Below are 13,976 nucleotides of genomic sequence, written 5' to 3' on the forward strand. Positions count from 1 at the left end.
TCGCACGTCAGAAGTCAATTTGATAAAAGAATGTTATGGTACTACAGCTTCCATATATACGTAAATGGTCGATCTACTTTTTTTTTTTTTTTGTAACAGAGACGTAACATTGAAGAAACATTAGATTGCTTGTGATTTTGTCATCCGATTCGATTTCAATTCGCAGGAAAATGTCTTCACCAAGAAATTATTACTTGCTTGTTATGAGGAAACACTATTTGACGGTCACATATATGTGCGACGTTTCACTGAAGACCTTCAGGGGTTCGCATCCAGCAGCGCCAAGGACACACAAGCATTACAGCGGGAATCAGGTCAAAAGTCACCATATCAAAACAAATAAAAATAATATTCGAAGAGTTGAAACTGACCAATTATACGGCCGGTATTAGGTCAACCTGCTATGAATCAGTAGCCCCGCTCACAAATGTTCATTTCAAATTTTTTACTTTACAAGTAAGCCTCATCATATTCAATGTTGTTTAAAATTTATGTCGTCATTATGTCGTGTACCGCACAGGACTTGTGCCATGACGTTTTATAGTTAGTGTTCTCAAGTGAAAAACCTTTTCTTTTTTTTTTCTTTTTTTGAGGTCGAGCGACCGACCTCAAACTCACAGTTTGAGTTTGAGGTGAGGTTGAGTGAGGTCGGTGGTGGCATCAGAAAAATTGAGGTGAGGTCACCTGGTCAAACCTCAACCTCAAAGCGTGAGGTTGAGGTTGAGTGAGGTCAGGAAATTTTTATTGAGGTTGAGGTGAGGTTGCACTTTTTGAGGTCAAATGCCCACCTCTGACTTAAACTAAAACAGATGAATTCAGAAGCTGTCCCCTGATATTCTATAGCACATATGTGTTGCATCTGCACCTTCGACGCTAGGATATGGTATTGTACAAACAGTATGAGGATTCCTGTGACTCGCAAACCCAAGCTCTCGCCACATTGCCCGGTTTGAAGCTCCCATGTCCGAAGTCACGACGCGGATTCTCAGCGAAATCTCGGCACAAAGTTCAACAATCTGCAGAACGCACTGCTTGAGGGCCGGGTCATCTACGTGGCTTCCAGTGAAATTATATGCAATTACTTGCTTCCATCTCTAAATGAGGCCACCCACCATGAATATGAGGGCACAGCTAGTGTGCAGGCTCATCTTCAGTGGCAAAGTTTTCCCCCCATACACAACATCTCCAGCACAATCAAGTTCATATCCCTCAGCGATCTCATCAAGAAAAAGGGCACATTCTTTCTCAACGTCTTCCATGCCTTCTGCCTTCATCTTGAAGGTATACTGAACAAATAACCAAGAATATTGAGAAAGCACCACAGTTGCATTCTTAAGACACGATTACACTAGTACAAACACATAATTCGGATTAGTTTTGAGGGGACGGCTGTATTTTTGATGTTTTCTGAGCGGCCGCCGGGTCAGAGGCAGAGCGCTCCCGACTGTTAGCTTAGCCGGCGGGTGTGACATGACAACTTCCCTCAGCATTGTCATGGCCCCGCGGTCCCGCCGCTGCCGCCGCCGCACCTGAAGTTGGTTCACCATCTACACACAGTGTCGGTTCCCCCGCGTCGCGCTCTGAACAATGCTGGGAAGTGTGGAATGCCACGGCCGGTCTCAATGCGCGCGCATTGAGACCTGCGGTCGAGGGGGACGCGTGCGGAGGGCGCGTGTTGCGGACAATTGTTTGCGGTCAGGGAGGGAACCATGAATTGTGTGCAGGAACACGAGCAGCAAAAAAAAAAAAGCACGGGGGAAAGGAAAAACGAACAGGTGCAACCGGCCGCGATGGGGGTGTTGTGGTGTGATATCCGGTTTTGTCAGAGTTTTCATAGAAGCCCATTAGGTACCGCGATTTGAAAATTATTCATTAAAATATTTACTTTCCGCTCATTTCTGTTCATAAAGTGGATTGCTTTGGTCACTTCCAATGCCATAGCATAGCTACTATCTGCGCGGCAATTTTTTTTATTCAGTAACCTTTAAGCAAGCCCACCACTTCAATTAGGATCCCCGGGGTAAACTTCAGACCCTGTAGGTGAAGCGCAACAGTTTATGGATGGAAGTGGGTACACAAGTCTCCTAACTGTTTCATAGCCCAAAGTTCCTCATGAAAATTTAATCTGAAGTGCTTACTGGATTGTTTGTGGTGACCATGTGTTCCCTGGTTACTGTTTCGTGAAAGTGCTTCCATTTGATCTTTGTTTGAGAACTTCATGCGCTTTCCAAGATTACTAAGTTATTCTCCAGCTTATTAAGTTTTCGTTTAAGCCCTTGAATGGTTGTATTTGCCTTGTGCGTTTCATGGACCTAGTAATGAATAGCTCGTTCGTTGCCAATCTTCGGAGCGGCTGAAGCCTCTCCAAACGTGGTCATTCGGCAGTGAAGAAGCAGTAGACGATGATCAGATGATGGTCAAAAGGAGAATTATATTTACAGAAGAAAAATAGTATACATGGGCAAACTAAATTACAGTAACAAGAGTCACACAGACAACTGCAACTTAAAACAAAATAGACTCTCACACAGAGAAGTCACTCTACAAGCCCTTACTTTTCTACCGAGCATTTCGGTTAAAGCCTAGGGACTGTAAATACGTGCTAAGCACGGAGCCCCAATCTTGACTGCCAAACATGGTCCGAGGACCGCTTTTTGATGACAAACATCAGCAAAGACCCGAGGGCGGTCACCTTAGGCTATCCGCCCTGAAGATAAAGCAGCCAATCAAATTATTGAAAAACATGCCACAACCCCCGTGGGTTGGGAATAATCTTGGACCCAGGTCCTTAATTACGCCAATTAAAAATACAACATTCAAAACACACACTCTCTCCACTCGCCGATCCCCAAACCCTCTCACACAGCGCCTGTGTTTCCCTCCCCTCCCCGGCGTGTTTGCGAGGCGCCCTTGCAGCTGACGCCTTTGTGAAAGAAACGCCGCGGGGGAGATCTGGAGACTAGACCACCCAGCCGTCCCGTTCGAGGAAAAGGGGGGGGGGGGGGGGGCACTGTCCCAGAGCAGTGTACAGTCGCTGTTGCTCGCATCCGATGTCTGGCGACACAGCGGGAGGCCGCTGGGCTGATTCCCTACTTGGGAGGGCTCTTGTTGTTGAAAACTTTTATTGGCAAGAAGAAGAAGAAAAAAAAAAGATGATTATACATTTCGGGTGGAATCCTTATTTCAGGATCCCAATGACCACCGCTGTGGCTCTGGCCTGGACAACCATTTTTCTTTAGGTCGCCAAATCTGAGCTCAGCAGGGAGGTCTCCCACTGTTCCTCGGAGTTTTGTGTGTCCAAGCCGCGGGGTTTATCGCCGAAGCATCCCCACGTGACGTGGTATGTGGTTGGGGTCTCGCCACACCAAGGGCAGACGTCTTTATATTGATTAGGAAAAATGATGTTAAGCTTATGCAGGTTTGGGAAAGTGTTTGTTTCTAGTTTGCGCCAATCTCTAGCCTCTCCCGCGGTGAGTTGGCGGTGCGGAGGGGGAAAGACTTGTCTCTGTATTCGGAGAGAAAGTAGTCTTTCGCCATAGGAGGGGGTAGGGGGATAAGGTCGGGAAGGTTGCCTGCTCGGTTTGTGTATCCTCGAGCTAGGCCATCCGCAGCCTCGTTACCCTCAAGACCCTCGTGACCGGGAGTCCAAGTGATTTGATGCTTGCTGGTGGATGCTTGCTGGTGGATTTTTGAGTGTACTCAGCGTTGAGTATAGGTGCGATGGGTTTCGGGATTCTGCCTGAGAGAAAGAGCCGACAGGCCGACTTTGAGTCTGTTACTATATTGAGGTTCTGAGGGCCAAGGGTCGCGCCTATTGTCGCCTTCTGCAGGACATTTAGTGAGCGCTTGTGGCAGTGCAAAAAGCTTCATTAACGGCGTCTTCCTGCAACCATGCTTGGCGCCACGGCGGGACATCGCTGGACGAGCTGGCCGTAAAGTGGTTCGCAGCTTGCCGTTCGCTTCTTGGCGTCGCTTCGGGGAGAAGGGACGAAACAAACCAAGCCTCCCGCGCGCCCCGCAGGGCGCATTCAGCGCCGAAGAAGAGGGGAGAAAAGGAGAAAAAAACAACAGCGCTCGCTCTTTGGCCTCGGCGCGTGGGGGGTTCGACCGCCAGCTCGACTCCACGTGCGAGTCGCTTTTCACTGCGGCCTTACAGACCTAGTTATATTTCCTCGTCACGTCTGTAAGTTACTTATTTAACTCTGCGCAGGAGCTATTAGCAGATTGCTGGTCATGAACTCCAGTAGACAGTGCAGCAGGAGCCTAGCTTTGTGCATTGTTTCTGTCACTTGGCGAATGGCTGAGACTGGCTGCTTGTGGATTGCAGTAATGTCCTGGAGGCAGTTCGTGGTTGCTTGTGAGGGACGCTGAAGCTGTTACCTTACTTTCAGCTGATGAAGCGGCGGCTGTTAGTGAAAATTTATCTTCACATGGCGACAACCCTTCTTCTTGACAAGCCATGGATGACACAGGAGGTCTCATCTTTTCTTTCGGTGGTTTCCTCTGCCGCGGCAAGGCTACAACAGCACAAAAGAAAGAATAATGAACAAGTTGAAGGTGCGAATAAGAATGCCTGTTGCCGGAATTTGATTTAAGTCTGGAATTGCAAGTGCCGGCACATTAGTGCCGTTGACATTCATCAAAATAGGACGATGGTAAGCGGCCATATGAATGCAACACTAATGTCAAGGTATTGTATGTACTTACCTCTAAAGGGAAATATGGTTGGCACAGCATTTGGTTTCAACTTCCCAGCCGTCGGCCCGATTTTGTTCGAAGTTCTCTTCAAAGTGGGCCTGCAGGCAACGCCATAACCTGCACATAATGAGTGAAGCTTTTATTATAATATCGATATGGATCATCAAAGCATATTATTTTCTGGGATTGTTTCACATGCAACATATTTTAGCACCCTAGAAAAATGCTGGCATTGTACAGTTTCACCATTGTATAGTTCCATCATCACCATAACCACTGTGCCACCGCCGCAGCGTTTTAAGATGGAAGAGGTGGAAAAAACTATTTCCTAGTGTCGCTATCTTTTTCCAACCTTCAACTTTGGGTAGTTAAGTGCGTGTAACTACTTCTCATGAAGAGATTGCCCGAATAGTTTTGTGTGCACATGTTGGAAAATTTTCTTTCAGCAGTTTGCGCTTTCATCTGTAATAGCACGATTTTTTTTTCTGCAATTCTAAGGTTGTGATGTCATATTTGAGATATGCCTTTGGCGAGGTGCGCACCAATACATAGTAGTTGAAAATACTCAATTACTATTCCTCTATGCCAGCTGTTTTAAGGCGATAGTCTTCTAGGCTAATGCAACGAAATCCCGTATACCTGGAATCTGTGCATCGGATCAGTGCGCTGATGTGTCACATGCTATCAACGGATGTATGAGGGGGGAAATTAGCTGTGAATCATCCTGAGGACGTTATCTTAAAGATGAAGATCCAGTCTCCACCGGGAATCGAACCTCCACCTCTCGGATCCCCAACCGAGTGCTTTAACCAACTGTGCCACGCCCAGGATTTTTAGTCTTTATTGCCTTTAATGCTGTAGTCTACAATATAACAGAACACTTCAATATAATACTGTACAATGAAATGTACAACATAAAATAACACAATAAAGTACTATGCAATGTAATACAATACATATATAATACATTGGAATATAGACATGCCATGTTTTAATACACCTATAGCATTCTTTACTGGCAGTGTGTAATGTAACTTTATGATTTGCTTGAGCTTTTCAAACAGGGCTACAGTTTATTCGCTGCAATCTCTGTCGGATGCCCGAGATTGTGAAACGCACATCATAATTCTCTGTCTACCATGTGGATGGTAGTGGCAATGCCAATGACGATGCAATTAGTGATAATGACAGCGGTGACAGTAGCGATGTGAATGGCAGTCCATTTAGTTGATAATGATGATGAGAGCAAATGTTATGCACCGTATGCAGCAGCAAGGCTCACGCTTTCGCATTTCCGAAGTGTATATTCCACATTGCTCTCGGAATTTTTTCATTGCACCTCTTGGCTTTCACTCCAACACCCACCTCTTTCAATGCATTCTGAAATGCTCCCTCTAATCTTTTTTTAGTTGTATTTTAAGGAAGCAATGAGTAAAGCGTCCTTCTCAGATCACTGTTTAAAGCAAGTGATTGTCTTTCGGCGTTGCAAGGCTTAAAAAGGTTCAGTCGTGGTGAGATACGAAGACAGGTAAAATGGTCGAAATCAAATCTTTAGCTGGCGTGCGTGACAGCCGCCTTTAATGTTCTGCTGTGCCTTAGGGTGAATAAAGCTTACCGGAAGGGTCAGATTAGGCATGGACGTCGTAAACCTTTGTTTATGTTTATACTTTTCGCAGGCTAGATCCTCTGCAAAGCAGATTCAAAGAAAATGCGGCCATGACGCGCTCCAGTAAAATATTTTGGACGTTGTACTTTTAGTGCATGCATACACGAATCCTAGGAAGATGAATGCAAACAGCGGACAGTAACAGATCAGATCAGTAAGCGATTCTGCAAGCTAGTTCCGAATAGTGTAAAAATTATAGAGCTTTGTAAAGGCGATATACTCTCACTTTTGGTGAAGTTCACGGTTCCGCGTCAAGAGATTCGCTGTGTCTGCTTCAAGCCAGACGGGCGTTTGGTATAAACGTAACCATGACACATTGCAAAAAATAACGCGAACAACAGAAGGGAAGAAAAACACAGGACAACTGCTTACTCTCAACTAACGTCTATTCACAGGAAACATACATTTATAAGGGAAGAGGCAAAAATCGAACAACAAAACCAGAAGGCACGTGATACTACCTTCGGTCAAGATAGCTACCTCACAGTCACGCAGGAGCAAAGGATGGTTTGCTGATGCATAATCTTGCTTTTTTTTTTGCATTTTCGATGATTTTCCTGGTCAACTGGTACATATATATACGTGCTGCATTCATGGTCACTTGTGGCAGTAGCCATGTACATGTCTGGGAATGCATTAGGTTCATCATCACTGCTGCTGTGCACACGCTGATGGATCACTGTTGCAATTCCCTCGAAATCAGGTCAACATTGGCGGTGGTCCAGGCCGCACACATGTATGCACCAGGAGGCTTCTGTATGCGTACCGGAACTGCAGAGCCGGGGGATTATTGATCCACCCACTTCGCTGGTGGACGCAATTAAGGACCATTTCAAGGTGGTCCTGGCTAAGCCTGTATGTGCAGGTGTAACTGCAATGGAGGCAAAAGCCCCGGGACTTTTTCTTTCTTGGCAAGCAAAGTGGCGAAAATATCTGCAGTGCCAGTTCCTTGTTATTGCAAAAAGGCGAAATATATGTGAGAAATTTTTCAGTCAATACAGCTTCAGTTATTGTTGAACTCAATCATTTTATAGGTAACACGATTCTAGTTTATAGTTTGCCTAATTGCATTACATTAACCATTGTAATACCCTGAGCGCTTTGCTCTCATATTGGCAATAGCTGGGCTTAATCACTATCTGCAACAAATGTTTCTCTTGTCTCCAATATGCACCTTAAACTAAATTCTGCTTTAATGGAATGCTAAAATAATTTGCTTCTAATCATTATTGCTCATTAGAACAGTAAAATGTTTGTGTGCTTTGCATTCTCACTTCTATTTTCTCTATCTTAAACTGTCCACTCACTTTATTTGCAACCATATTATCATGTAGCTTCATTAATTATGGTACCTTGTAAGGTGCATAAACTGTACACTCTTATCGCTTACAATGCCAGCAGCGTCCCCGCTATGTGCTTTGAAGAGTATGTTTATTCTGTATGAAATTCATTACGCATTATCTGCTGGACCATTCTGCAGCAATGTAAAATGTCTCGTGCATGGCTAAAAGCTAGGCTGTGCTCTCATGCATTTTTCACCAATTTGTGAAATATTCTGCGGTCTTGCATGCCTTTTATTCTTCAAGCAGCACTGTAAAGGCAGCTTTGCTGCTGTCTTAAGTTCCCTGGCATCAAAGTCTTCTTTTTTTTTTTGCATTGACATGCGGTAATAATGCGCACTATGCAGTCCTACCTGCAAGCAGAGAAATTAAGAAGCTTCTCTATGAGTTCTGCAACACTGCTCAAAGAGAACACCAAGTTGATCATAGACATACTCCTTCCCGAGGTGCATGCGAGCTCATTAAATGGAAGGAACGTGAGCTTTGCAGAGAGTTCGAGCATGTTTTGTTTTTGTTATTCGAATGTAGCTGCTTGAAGTGGCGCTTTGCGATTCATTCCAGTTGGATTGTGGGAATTCAGTGTGTCAAAGGCTATGAAAGACGTTTTGTATGAATTTTCCGAGCAGGAGCAATATTTGAAAACTCACCGGCCAACGTTAGCAAGTTAGCAATAAACTCTGCAGTTCCGTCGAAGTCCAAGCTCCTGAGCAAACTTGAGGCTTTTGCTGACTGATGAGCTGATGTAGGTTCGTTCCGCATGCAGGCAATATTATGCAGTGGCGCACAAGACGTGGTCATAACCACCGAATTCTCCAACTTGTGCTTCAGACCTGATACCTGCACGAGAAGAACTGGACTTACTCAAAAGACATTTTAAGCACAACATATGACAGAGATGGACCTGAAACCTATGAAGCAATCTTGTTGCTGTGTGTTTTTTCACTCTTTTGCATACCTCGATTTTGGGCTGTTTGTGGCTCGGGGATTCGGCAGTGGTGTCATGAGGAATGACATGCAGGCATATCCTGCATCGCTGAACAGCATAACAGGAAGTCGCCCAGTTTCATAGAGGAAAACTTGGCTGCCTAAAACAAAAATTAAAAGCTGCCCCTGCTGATTCAAAACTGTTCACCTACATGTCAATCAGGTTACAGACACTTGCACTGTCTTAGACCCTTTCACAAAGCCTAGTATTGAGGCATTAGATCCAGCGAGAAAGAGCAATCCAAGAGAGAAAGCAATCTGTAGGTGCTTTCAGACACTTCTCCAGACTCTTCATGAGGCACTGTGCAGACATTCTTTGCTGTACATTTAATGATGCATGCAGCTTGATTAGTCTAATAGACGACTCAGATCTATTTTAGAAGCTTTTGAGTGCAAGGGGCATGCTACATTATTCTTACCTCCTAAAAATTAAAGCTACTCACCAGTGCTCTCAGTGTAGACTCCAAGTGGTGATACTATGATGAGGGGGGATGGAGTACTGGACACGACGTATGCCAGCCTGAGCGAGCGGCGGCACTCTTGGTGTCCAGGGGAATGGGGTAGGGGACGGTTGGGAGGGGAGGGGGGGGGGGGGGGACGCGCGAGCAATAGTCCGCAGAGTCAGGGGCCGAAGAGCGGAAGCACAGCGAGGAGGTCCGCAGAACACAGAGGGCTATCCTGGGTGCCCCGCGGGTAACACACAACACAAGCGCAACCGCTACCGGCAAGTCGGAGCCCAGTGCAGGGTCGGCTTAGGTGCGAGCAGCATGCTGCTCGGCAAGCGTCTTTTTCCGATGAGAGATCAAGACGCCGGGGTGACTGCTGAGGATCTGCAGTACGCTGTCACATCGGAGAGTCCGGCTGGCAGTTGGGATGACCGCTGGGAAACCGCTACCGTGGCAGCGGCGAGTAGGGGTCATCTCGCAAGATGGCACTCGTAGGCCCGTGAGCGAGAAGCACACGGGACACTGTCTCTGGGGATATCCTGGAGGCAGCGGAAGTGACCGCAGTGGTACCTCAGCCGAAACTGAGGCGCGGCAGGGGATGGTGGAAGAACCGCCGGGAAGGGCGGCGCGTCGAGGCCCGAGAGCACGAGGTTCCCGGGATTGCTGCCGGGAAACTGGCATGGTCCAGCAGGACTGCGCCCCCGAAGGAGCAGCAGGGAGCCTTGGCGGAGAGCCACGAGTCCGGACCAGCACTGGGGCTCGCCTCGGGCGCGGGCGACATCGGTGCGCCGCAGGGGAAGACCAAGGTCAAAGGGGGCCGCACTGGAAAACTCCTCATGGGAGGAGGGTGTGCTGGCAGGGCGAGAGACCTGGCATCACCCGCAGCACGGGACACACTCGCACGCCCAAGGGTTGGGGTTGGGCGGGGAGACGGATTCGGGCTCCGCTTTGGCTGGCGGGCTAGATGAGACCAGCGAGGATGGACCAAGAAGGACCAGGGAACTGCGACGGTAATCACCGGAGCACAGGAGGACTGAAGGTCGCGACGGGGCGAGCAGGGCGAGCCAGCGCCGGAGGGAGGCGAAGGCGGGCGCGCGCGAGCTCGCCGGAGCGAGCGCCGCACTCACCCGCCCCCACCGAGACCTGAAAGGCGACTGACGCGAGAGGGAACGCGCCGAATCGGTAGACAACGGAACGTACGTCCGCTCCCTTCAGAGGCGAGCAAAGAACTGAGACTGCAAGTAACAAACTTTCAGCGGTTGCTACATTTTTCTCGGCACTCTCTCTGAATTTGCTTCTTGTGCTGGTTTTGGGTAATGAAAGACAACACATTCATTCATTGACTACAGAAAACATACACACTAAATTGTTGCTTTCTATGTACCAAACGCTGGCACAACAAATTATAATGCACAATGCCTTGATTCATTTCTAGCATCAAAAATAAGAATTGTTTGATGATACAAGACAACAGCTGATAACAGGAAAAAGCTCCAGTACATTAGCAGTGTTTTGTTATGCACACGTACAGATGTGTTGATGAAAAAGACAAACCTGCCAACTTCCACTTGACCTTTCAAGAACATCAGGGACTTAAAATATGGCCATCTGATTTCCTCGCAGCCACTGGCACCAAAACCACTCGGTGCTCCCTTCTTCCATTTCTTGTATTTTTTTTTTTTTGTAAATGTGTCCCTCAAGCCCATAAACTTGGCTTGTGCATTTGAGCCTGAAAGAAAAGACATTCAGCAATAAATAGACAGCTGTGCCACGCTTGTTATAACATTGACATTCCCCGGGTCTTTGCACATAACATTTTTTGGCGCCTGCCGTTATGTACCATACAGGACTGAGTTTACAAGGCGAGTGCTCTGAATGAACAAGCTAATTATACGATTTACACGCAGTCAGTATATTTGCAACGTGCATGTAAATGGAAACATTTTTGTATGTAATAGAAAACCTGTTTGCAGTTCTAATAAATGTACAAGCTCACACACTGGCACAGGGGCACCCTGGGATTGGCTGTTTCATCAGTTGGTCGCTCGGTCGACATGGACACTGCATTCAGCTGACATACAAATATTTTGGACCTGCAGACACGCAGGGATAGTTTTTGCAATGTTTTTTGGGGAACTGTCGCGTCCGCTTCGGCTCCGACGTTGAAATCGAGCTCGCCCAGCTTCGAGACCGAATGCGCACTTCGCCTAGGCGCTGTCCCCGACTTAGGGAGAGGCAGTATTCTGATAACGAGAACAAATAGAAAAGCGATCGTTTCCGCCTCTTGTTTTTTTTTTTTTTCATGGCGACAGTGAGCTACGCAGTCTAGCGCTGCGCAGCACCTTTTACTACTCTGCAATCGCTTTAGCAGCTGGAAATTTTTACATCTACCTAATCGGAAAGGCAACACTACAACGAAAGAGGTAAATTCAACAGTGCTTACTGCAATTTACTTAAAATTGTGCCCCACTATCTATACACTATAGTTTTTTTGGACACTTTCACAGTTTGCGCCGATGTAAACAAGCCGCACATGTCGGCCAATGTGCCGCTAAGATTGAAGATGGTATCAGGTGCCGACACATCGATTAGTTGTAGCACCTATCATTAATTACAGCACTTTAGTTCATTCTAAGCCATAATAACAGAAATCGCTCCTGTTTGGCATAGAGGTCGCGGCACCGTCTGAGTAATCTGCGGTTTCTGCTGCTGCTTGAAATGAGAATTTAAATAAAATTACAGCTTGGCAATTCGATCTTTACAGCAGCCTGAGAACAACTTGCTTCTGCCGAAAGAAAAACAGGGTCGACGCTGCTTTATTTATGCGCATTGGCACAGCACCCGCTGATGAAAACAAAAAGCACATGTCAAAGAAGGCACTGTGATGATTGTTTGCTTTCCGTCAGGGTCAACTCCAATTTCCTCGTCAACCCCCTGCCACACAATGGCCTTTTTCCTGGCGTCCTTGTATGCAGCATCCGAACAATCCCATAATATTGGTCGCGTCTGCACAACTGATATGAGCCTGTCGTTGTACTCGATGCGCGCAGCTTTCGACGCCATGTTTATCACACCAGGGGCCGAATTACGTACCGCTCACAGTCACAAACCGCTCACAATGCCCTGTTCCTATTGGTCAGCCCTAAGCGGCAGACGGGCTGACCAATAGGAACAGGGCATTGTGAGCTGTTTGTGACTGGTTTGTGACTGTGAGCGGTACGTAATTCGGCCCCAGCATGCTAGCCGACTCAAGTTAGCCCCGGTCGCGCCCTGATTGGTCCGCGCTGATGCTGTCATCGGCAGCTTCCGGCGGGCGGCCAGTCGCCCGCCGATGGTAAAATATCTGGCCCGGCTTGATCAGCGGCGAACGGCCGCCGGCGGCCGGCGACACGCCGCCAGGCGGCAGTTCGCAAGGTTTGCCGCAGGAAGTTCGGTCCATGTGGGTGGGCCTTAAGGCTGCCCCGTGTCCTTGGCCATCGCGGTATCACAGGTAATTGGCGCGTTCATGCGTAGCCCGTGGGCGAAACTTCCGGGCTCCTGATGATACCCAGCCAAGGCCAGCCCTACACTTGTAAACCAAAACTTGCTTCTTGAAACGAAGCATCCTAGGGATGACACCACTTCCCAGCTCTCTCGGCAAGTTTAGAACACAGTAGCTCAGTTGAAGCAAGCTCGCGATTACACTGTTCTCGGAAGGGTCGAGCTCCGTCGCTGCCGGTCGAGCGAAACGTAGAGCAGGCACTCATGGTAAGGCCGCCCAATTACATTGCTATAGTTTTTGCGATTATTTTTCAAAAAAGCACGCACGCAAAATTTGATCACTTGAAGAGTGAGCTCTTCCCCTGCCCCTGAGCCAAACTTGCAAGATGCACACTTTTCAAGGAGGTTACAAAATTTGAAGTGCTAACGCCCTCAATTTTCTGGACTTAATAAAACGAACATCCTCTAGCATACAAACGACTAGGAAACGTGTCCAGATGGTTACAAAAGATCGATTGAGTCAAGTAAACGTCTGAGTGAATTGTGACCTGGCGCAATGTTCGTGGTGAGAAGTTGAGTGCAGGCTTAAAAACCTGTCTTTTGCTGTAGGTTACTAGCTGCGTATGTAGTAAACTAACTGCCTCGCCTTTCTTAATTTCGCTCCTCCTGTGATCGTCTCTTCTGCGTCCTCTACATTTCCTCCATAGACGAACTTGTCGAGTTGATCGATAACTGTCGGACGGGCTCGAGCGTTTCTTGACGCTATAATTATGCTCGTCCTGCGGAAGAGAATTGAGCGTAGCCTCCCTATCGAAAAATCTGACAGCCCGTGTGTGGTGTTTTCACCAGAGCGGAAATTCAGACACAGTTCTGGTGCCCATGCGCGTGTGTGTACGTTCTGGTGTATTCGTGCTGGCGTTACATGGCCTGAGTGCACCCGAGCTGGTGCTTTTATACGACCACCTTGCTGTGCTTTCAACACGATGGCCTATCGGTGCGTGCATGGTCCATACACGAACACACACACTAAAAGATATTCGTCACTTTGACGGCCTCCCTCTACTCAGTTTTGATGGAGTGCTGACGCCAACAGAATAAACTGACACACATACGTATACGTACGTACACACACTCACACACACACAGATATATTTGTTATGTGCTTAGTACGCGCAAGGGGGTTTATTTACAGAGGGATCGATGGAAGCAGGACCGCGGCAACAAACGTCCTTCTGACCCTCGTTCTTCCTCTACTGATCGTCCGACGGTTCATCTTCTTCCGTCGATCTGCTATGGTGCGTGACATTTCCCTCCTCGCAGACGAAGCCCGTCGGGCGAGTTAAATAGATCACCTGGGATGAA

This window comes from Amblyomma maculatum, chromosome 8 (assembly GCF_055883805.1).
Source record: "Amblyomma maculatum isolate TAMU_Amacu chromosome 8, ASM5588380v1, whole genome shotgun sequence".
Classification (NCBI taxonomy): Eukaryota; Metazoa; Arthropoda; class Arachnida; order Ixodida; family Ixodidae; genus Amblyomma; species Amblyomma maculatum.